Here is a 6,647-nt window from a genome sequence, read left to right on the forward strand (position 1 = left end):
GTACCACCATTTGGACAAGGTAGAGCACAATAACATGTTTGATATCATTAAATTTATTGCAATATTCATGTCGGGTCAGGTCGGGTCGGGTGCGGGAAAAAACTTAAAGGGCTCGGGCCCGGGTCGGGTTCAGGTTGTCCGTGGTTGGGTCGGGCCCGAGTCGGGTTTCAATTTTATACCCAAGCAGGCCGTTAGTCACATGTATCGCGCATTGTCATAGAGGACCTGTAGACCACTTGTAGAGGAGTTGGACATCATGTTATCATTAGTTGAAATGCTCAACAAATTACTAATAGTTCCTCCATTACTTATGCCCCACACCAGAGACTTGAGCACATAATCTAGGCAAACATTCCAAGTGCAGTACTAAGGGAGTGTTGCACTGTCGGAGGCACGGGCTTTCAAATGAGATGCTAAAACCGAGGCCCAGACTGCCCTCTCAGGTGGATATAAAAGATTCCGAGGCACGATATCAAAGAAAGGCAGGCAAATCCTCCTCGATGTCCTGGCCAATATTTATACTCAACGTCACTAAAACAGATGATCTGGTCATTACCGCATTGTTTGTGGGATCTTGCTGAGTGCAAATTGACTGCATTGATTTCCTACATTATAACAGTGACAATACTTCAAAAGTACTCCATTGGCTGCAAAGCACTTTGGGATGTCCTGAGGTTGTGAAAGGTGCTATATAAATGCAAGTTTGCTCTCAGTGTACCGTGTCTTGCTGAAATAGGTGGAGCGCCTCTCTGTAGGTTGAACATACAAAATACCAGTTCACAGCAAACACCAAAAGGACTCGCACAGTGTCAAACACCAGGTAATAGCCAGCCTCGTGTTTATTGAAACATGAGGCCAAGTGATAGTGTGCCCACGTTTTAACTGAAATTCTTATGCATGTTATCAGCAGAAACGGATCACAGGGGCTGAATTTTTCCGCTGTGGGTCAGGTCCCGCCACCGGGGCTGAAAGCAGAAGCCGACCCTGCTCTGACGAGCAGTGGAACCCTGGGGCAGCACTTTGCCGGCGAGAGCCAATTAACAGGCCACCGCCGGAGCCGCCATCAAATTGAGGATGGCGGCCCGCACGCCCCAGAGCTGCCGGACCAATCAGAGGGCCGGCAGCTCATCAGCCCAGCCTTGGAAGCGCCACTGCTCCTGGTGGCCACTGCAGAGGCTGCAGCTCGAGGGAGAGGGCGGCTCAAAGAGCAGGTAGGTAATGTTTGAGCAGCCGTGGGCCAGGCTGACAGGCCCTGGCGATCGGAGGTTGGGGTGGGGGAGGGGGAGGGGGGGGTGGTCATGTTGCACCAGTAGTGAATTAGACGCAGGGCATCCATTGCTGCCAGGGGGACCCTCCATGACCCATGGAGCAGTATGAAGGAGGGCCTCTGCCCGGGATCCTGCTGGGAGGCTGCCAGGATTTACCTGGTGGTCTCTCCATGCGGCAGGGGGGCCCTCCAGACGCAGGCAAAATGCCCGCGGGAGGGGGTAGGGGGGTGGGTGGGAAGTGGCTCTTAAATGGGCCCATTAAGTGACTCAATCCGCTAAGGTTCCCACCGCAGGCAATATGTCATGGCAACAGGATGGTCTTGGGCTCCCCTTGCGACGCCTTCCCCGACCGTATTGCCAGCCCTCCCATCTCCCAGCCTGTGTCCAGAGGGCCAGGAAAACGCAGCCCACAATATCAGTTCAGATTTTAGACTGAGGCACTAGCGCCCTCTCATTGTAGTCCAGCTCATCAACTAAATGAATCACGTCAAGCCAGCTTTAACAAAACGCAAAGAGAAGGGCAAGAAGAGAAATACAGAATTTTTTTTTTTAAAACAAAGCAAAAAAGCAGCTGAGAGGAAATGCCAAGCTACTGCTAGACCGAGGCTGACCAGCGAAAAACCTGCTCTGATTTAATCCCGAAACAAAGGGCCAGGCAGGTTAACAGAGTCGTACAGTGTTGTACACAGAATGGGAAAACATTTACGCATTAACTCAAAGGTCAGTGCCAGTCACTTGTTATGTATTTGCAGGTTCAAAGACACTTAGACAAGGTGTGAAAAGCTAACGCATTATGTTCTGGTTACTTCTGGCCAGTTCAGGTGGCTGAATAAGAAAAATTACATTGAAGTAAAATGAATAATTTATGGAATAAAAGGAGTGTGACTTGTTGACTTTAAAACCTGCACTAGCAAGCAGAAACACATGATCATAGAATCAAACAGCACAGAAGAAGCCACTCGGCCCCTCATCCCTGTGCTGTCTCTTTGAAAGAGTTATCCAATTAGTCCCACTGCCCTGCTCTTACTCCAAATGTCTGAAAATTTCCGTTTTGAAAGTTACTATTGAATCTGCTTCCACCCCCTTTTCAGCCAGTGCATTCCAGATCAAAACAACTCTCTGCGTTAAAAAAAAATCCTCATCTCCGTTTCTTCTATCAAAACCCTCCATAATTGTGAACGCTTCTATCAAATATCCCCTTAACCGTCTCTGCTCTAAGGAGAACAACCCCAGCTTCTCTAGTCTCTCCACATCACTGAAGTCTCCCTCTGCACCCTCATTCAAGGTCTTGAAATCCTTCCTAAAGTGTGGTGCTCAGACATAAATAATCCAGAGGAAGATTAACCAGTGACTTGTAAAGGTTAAGGATAACTTCCTTGCTATTATATTCTGTGCCGCTATTAAGCCAAAAAATCTTGTATTTTTTAACAGCCTTATCAAAATGTCCTGCCATCTGCAAAGATTTATATATATATTTTTATATATATACTATATATCTCCAGATCTCTCTGCTCCTGCACCCCATTTAATATTTAATATTAAATTTAGTTTATATTGCCTCTCCTCATTCTTCCTTCCAAAATGTCTCTTTTCACACTTCTCTGTATTAAATTACATCTGCCCATGTGTCTGCCCATTTTGCCACTCCAACTCCCCCTCAATGTTTACGACATTACCAAGTTTTGTGTCACCTGCAAACTTTGAAATTGTGCCCTGTACACCCAAGCCCAGCTCATTAATGTAAGTCAAAAAGAACTTATATATAATGACGGGACCCTATTGAATGCTGGTGCATGCTGTTGGTGATTGGCAAAATGCAACTGTGCAGTTTCAAAGAGCTTAAAGGGTACTTTTTACTCATGCACCACTTTATTAAGGAGTGAAATGCAAATGATTCTTGAGGGTAGCCAACTGCAATGTTTAAAGGGGAAACAAAACAAAAGAAGGGGATTAGATGAATACTTGTAGAAAAGTTAATAAAGGGCATGAGGAAAGTGCAGGTAAACATAATTAGAGTAGATAGATCTCTGTGGTTGGAGAGCTAGCATCCATAGAGGCGGAATGGGCTGAAGAGCCTCCATCTGTACCTTATTTCCATGACTCTATAATCTTCCTGTGCATTGTGAAAACTAAACACTGACTAAAATGGGGAAAAAAGAACTCAATGCTATTGTTGCTAGTTAAATAAAAAATACTGTTTTATTGCCACTCAAAACAGCTTGTTTCTGAATCACAAGCAGCTCATTGCTCTCAAATCAAAGTGTTCACATCCAGGGGAGGGCTGATGTGTGCTAGCAGTAGGTGAAGTAGTCACAAGTAGACAAGATGAGAGAGACCATTTCACTTATCCGAGCTCATCCATCCGGGAAACAACAGTTCCCCTCTCACAGGATCCAACTGTTCCCTGAATGATTCAAAGGCACTATCTGAGAGGTTCTGAAATCTTTTTTTGGTTGAAGGACCCCTTTACAAAAGGATTGGTAATCATGTGCCCCTCATTTAAATTATAATACCATATAATACTCATAATATGAAAGTGCGGCAAGTAAAGAGCGTTTTAATGTTGCTTTTAAGAAAACAGGTATTTGCTTACAGATATCAGTGAGATGGGTGTGCTTGTTTCTCACTGCAGAGTCTGTCTATTCCTGTGCACTTCCCTCCTTGTTCAGACAACCAGCCTACTCTGTGTTGCACATCTGGCGGCTGCACTGTTAGCCCACCTCCCAGCTCACATTTCACGTTTATTTTGCAGACCCTCTGGACCCCCAGGGGGGTTGACGGACCCCAGTTTGTGAACCACTGCACGGCCTGACCTCGAAGTCCATTCCGCACAAGACATCTTTGTATGAAGGAAAACATCTTGACGTTAGTCGTAAGTTTGTCTTCCGTCAATTTAAATGTGCGCCACATGGTCAGACTGTTACATTTCAACTTGAAATAATGTGCCTCATTTGCCTTTTCTAGACCGGTTGCCCTCTTATGTGTTTTTCTGACTCCCCTCATTCCGTTCCCCACAGGGTAAAGAATCTCACAAGTCGTCAGTCTTACCTCACAGCTCAGTTAAGTCTAAACAACAACCTTGAGGTATTCCGTTCCTCAGTGGTAGCTTCTTCAACAAGCCAGCAAAGTTACAAAGGCCTGACTGGCCAACTTCTGTGTTGCCTCATTATATGAATCTATGATTTCTTGATCTTCGCTGGAACAAACTCTCATGGTTTTGAGAATCATAACTACATTCCAGAGTACATCTGACTTAATAGTACGTCCTTCGAAGTGGAAAAAATTATCGTTCTTATAGCCAGAACAGGTCGGGAAGGTTGACTGAAATGTGTTTTAACAAATGCAATCCAATAGCGTTCAGAATTATGATAATACAGTTCATTTATACTGAAGGATGATTATTTGACTAACAACCACGAGTGGAAAATAATTGGCCCTGTAAACCATCTATTATATTATTAAAATCTTTTGTAGGGCATGCACTTCCTGTCCACAGACCTTACTCCTGGTGTTGAAATTTTTAGTTGTGTTTTTCTTCCCATTGTAAGTTGCTGAATTAACATGTCCCATTCAATTTTGCTATATTAACTGTCACAGAGGTAGTTGCGGGATCTGGCCGCGGGCTGGTTCTATGGAGTTAGATTCTGAGGTCTCTCTGTCACTATCCTGAACACAAAATCTTATATTCATCGGCTGACCATTAGGGAATGCCACACCCTGGTGACTAATATCGTATGAAGAGGTGGTAAAAGCCATCCCACATGTTTTGCATTCCTGACCATGTCCAATTTCCTGGGTGCCAAATCTCCTCCCCTTCATTCTTTTTCTGACCTGAGTTCTGATGGAGGGTCATAACCCTTTAACTTTGTTCTTTTCTCCGCAGAACTTGCCTGACCTGCTGAGTGTTTCCGGCATTTTCTTTTTTCTTAATTTAAGATTTCCAGCTGCAGTTTGCTTTTTGAGTCATTACATTGGAATTTACAGCAGAGAAACAGGCCATTCGGCCCAACTAGTCCATGCTGGTGTTTATGCTCCACACGAGGCAGTTCAAGAAGGCAGCTCACCACCACCTTCTCAAGGGCAATTGGGGATGGGCAATAAATGCCGGCCTGGCCAGCGACGCCCACATCCCACGAACGAATAAAAAGAAACAAGCCTCCTCCCACCATACTTCTTCTCACACCATTACCATACTCTTCTATTCCTTTCTCCCTCAGGTGTTTATCGAGCTTCCGCTATGCTAGTCACCTCAATCTCTCCTTGTGATTGTAGTTTAACTCGAGCAAAAAGAAATCCAGCTTAAAAAAGAGTGTTCAGTGTAGATATTAATAAGAGGAGGTTCAGAGGGCTGGAAAAAATAAATAATTGAAGATGGAGTTTCCACTCTTGGGAATGTCAGATCCCAGGAACAGGAGTCGGCCGTTTAACCCCCCGAGCCTGTTCCGCCATTCAGTGAGATCATAGGTGATCTGTGACCTAACTTCATATACCTGCCTTTGCCCCATATCCATTAATACCTTTGGACAATGAAACGAAATCACTGTCCACTGCAACTGGAAGGTGCACGGATGTTAAGGACAATATGGGACTCAATTATTATCAGATGGTGATCAACAATCTTCTACTGCAACCTGCCAGAGCTCACATTGATATAAAAGAGACTTGAGGCAAGACGTTGGCGTAGTGGTAATGGCACTGAACTAGCAATCCAGAGGCCCAGGCTAATGCCCCGGGGACACGGGTTCAAATCCCACCATGGCAGCTGGTGGAATTTCAATTCAATGAATTAATAAATTCAATTAATTAGTTTTAAAAAAAGGATCTGGAATTGAAAGCTAGTCTCAGTAATGGTGCCATGAAACTATCACTTTCATAAAAACCCATCTGGTTCACTAATGCCTCCTTTAGGGAAGGAAATACCTCAACTGTAGGAAATGGCCTACATGTGACTCCAGACTCACAGCAATGTGGTTGGCTCTTAACTGCCCTCCGAAATGGCCTAGCAAGCCATTCAGTTGTCAAGAGCGACTAGGGATGGGCAACAAATGCTGGCCTTGCCAGTGATGCCCACATCTCATGAAAGAATTTTTTTTTAAATGTGAAACCAGGCCTAGAAAGAAACACACTGATGTTATCAAAGAAATTGGTTTGTTGGCGAGATTGCCTGAGTCAGGGCTCTAACTCTCTGTGGTGCGTTTTGCAGTTCCTGCTAAATACCAATCGTGTAAAAACCCCGTAGCAGCAATACAATCTGACAATATCAAGATGACAACAGTATAAAAGTAGACAGTGAGGCAAGATATTGCTGTAATTGTCAACACTGTTCCAGAGAGGAGCAGGAAACAGCTGGAAGTAAACCAATCCGGCCACTGAAAGCCA

The 6,647-nt window shown here is 44.7% G+C and overlaps 1 long non-coding RNA gene across 1 annotated transcript; it reads left to right on the forward strand.

Annotated features, from left to right (window-relative positions):
- The first annotated feature begins 1,904 nt into the window (after positions 1 to 1,904).
- On the forward strand, positions 1,905 to 4,700 carry LOC137350487 (uncharacterized). The gene is made up of 3 exons (XR_010969441.1): positions 1,905 to 1,988; positions 4,021 to 4,140; positions 4,286 to 4,700. It is a non-coding gene; the product is annotated as an uncharacterized lncRNA (long non-coding RNA).
- Positions 4,701 to 6,647: the final 1,947 nt, after the last annotated feature.

The sequence above is a fragment of the Heterodontus francisci genome, chromosome 35 (assembly GCF_036365525.1).
Source record: "Heterodontus francisci isolate sHetFra1 chromosome 35, sHetFra1.hap1, whole genome shotgun sequence".
Classification (NCBI taxonomy): Eukaryota; Metazoa; Chordata; class Chondrichthyes; order Heterodontiformes; family Heterodontidae; genus Heterodontus; species Heterodontus francisci.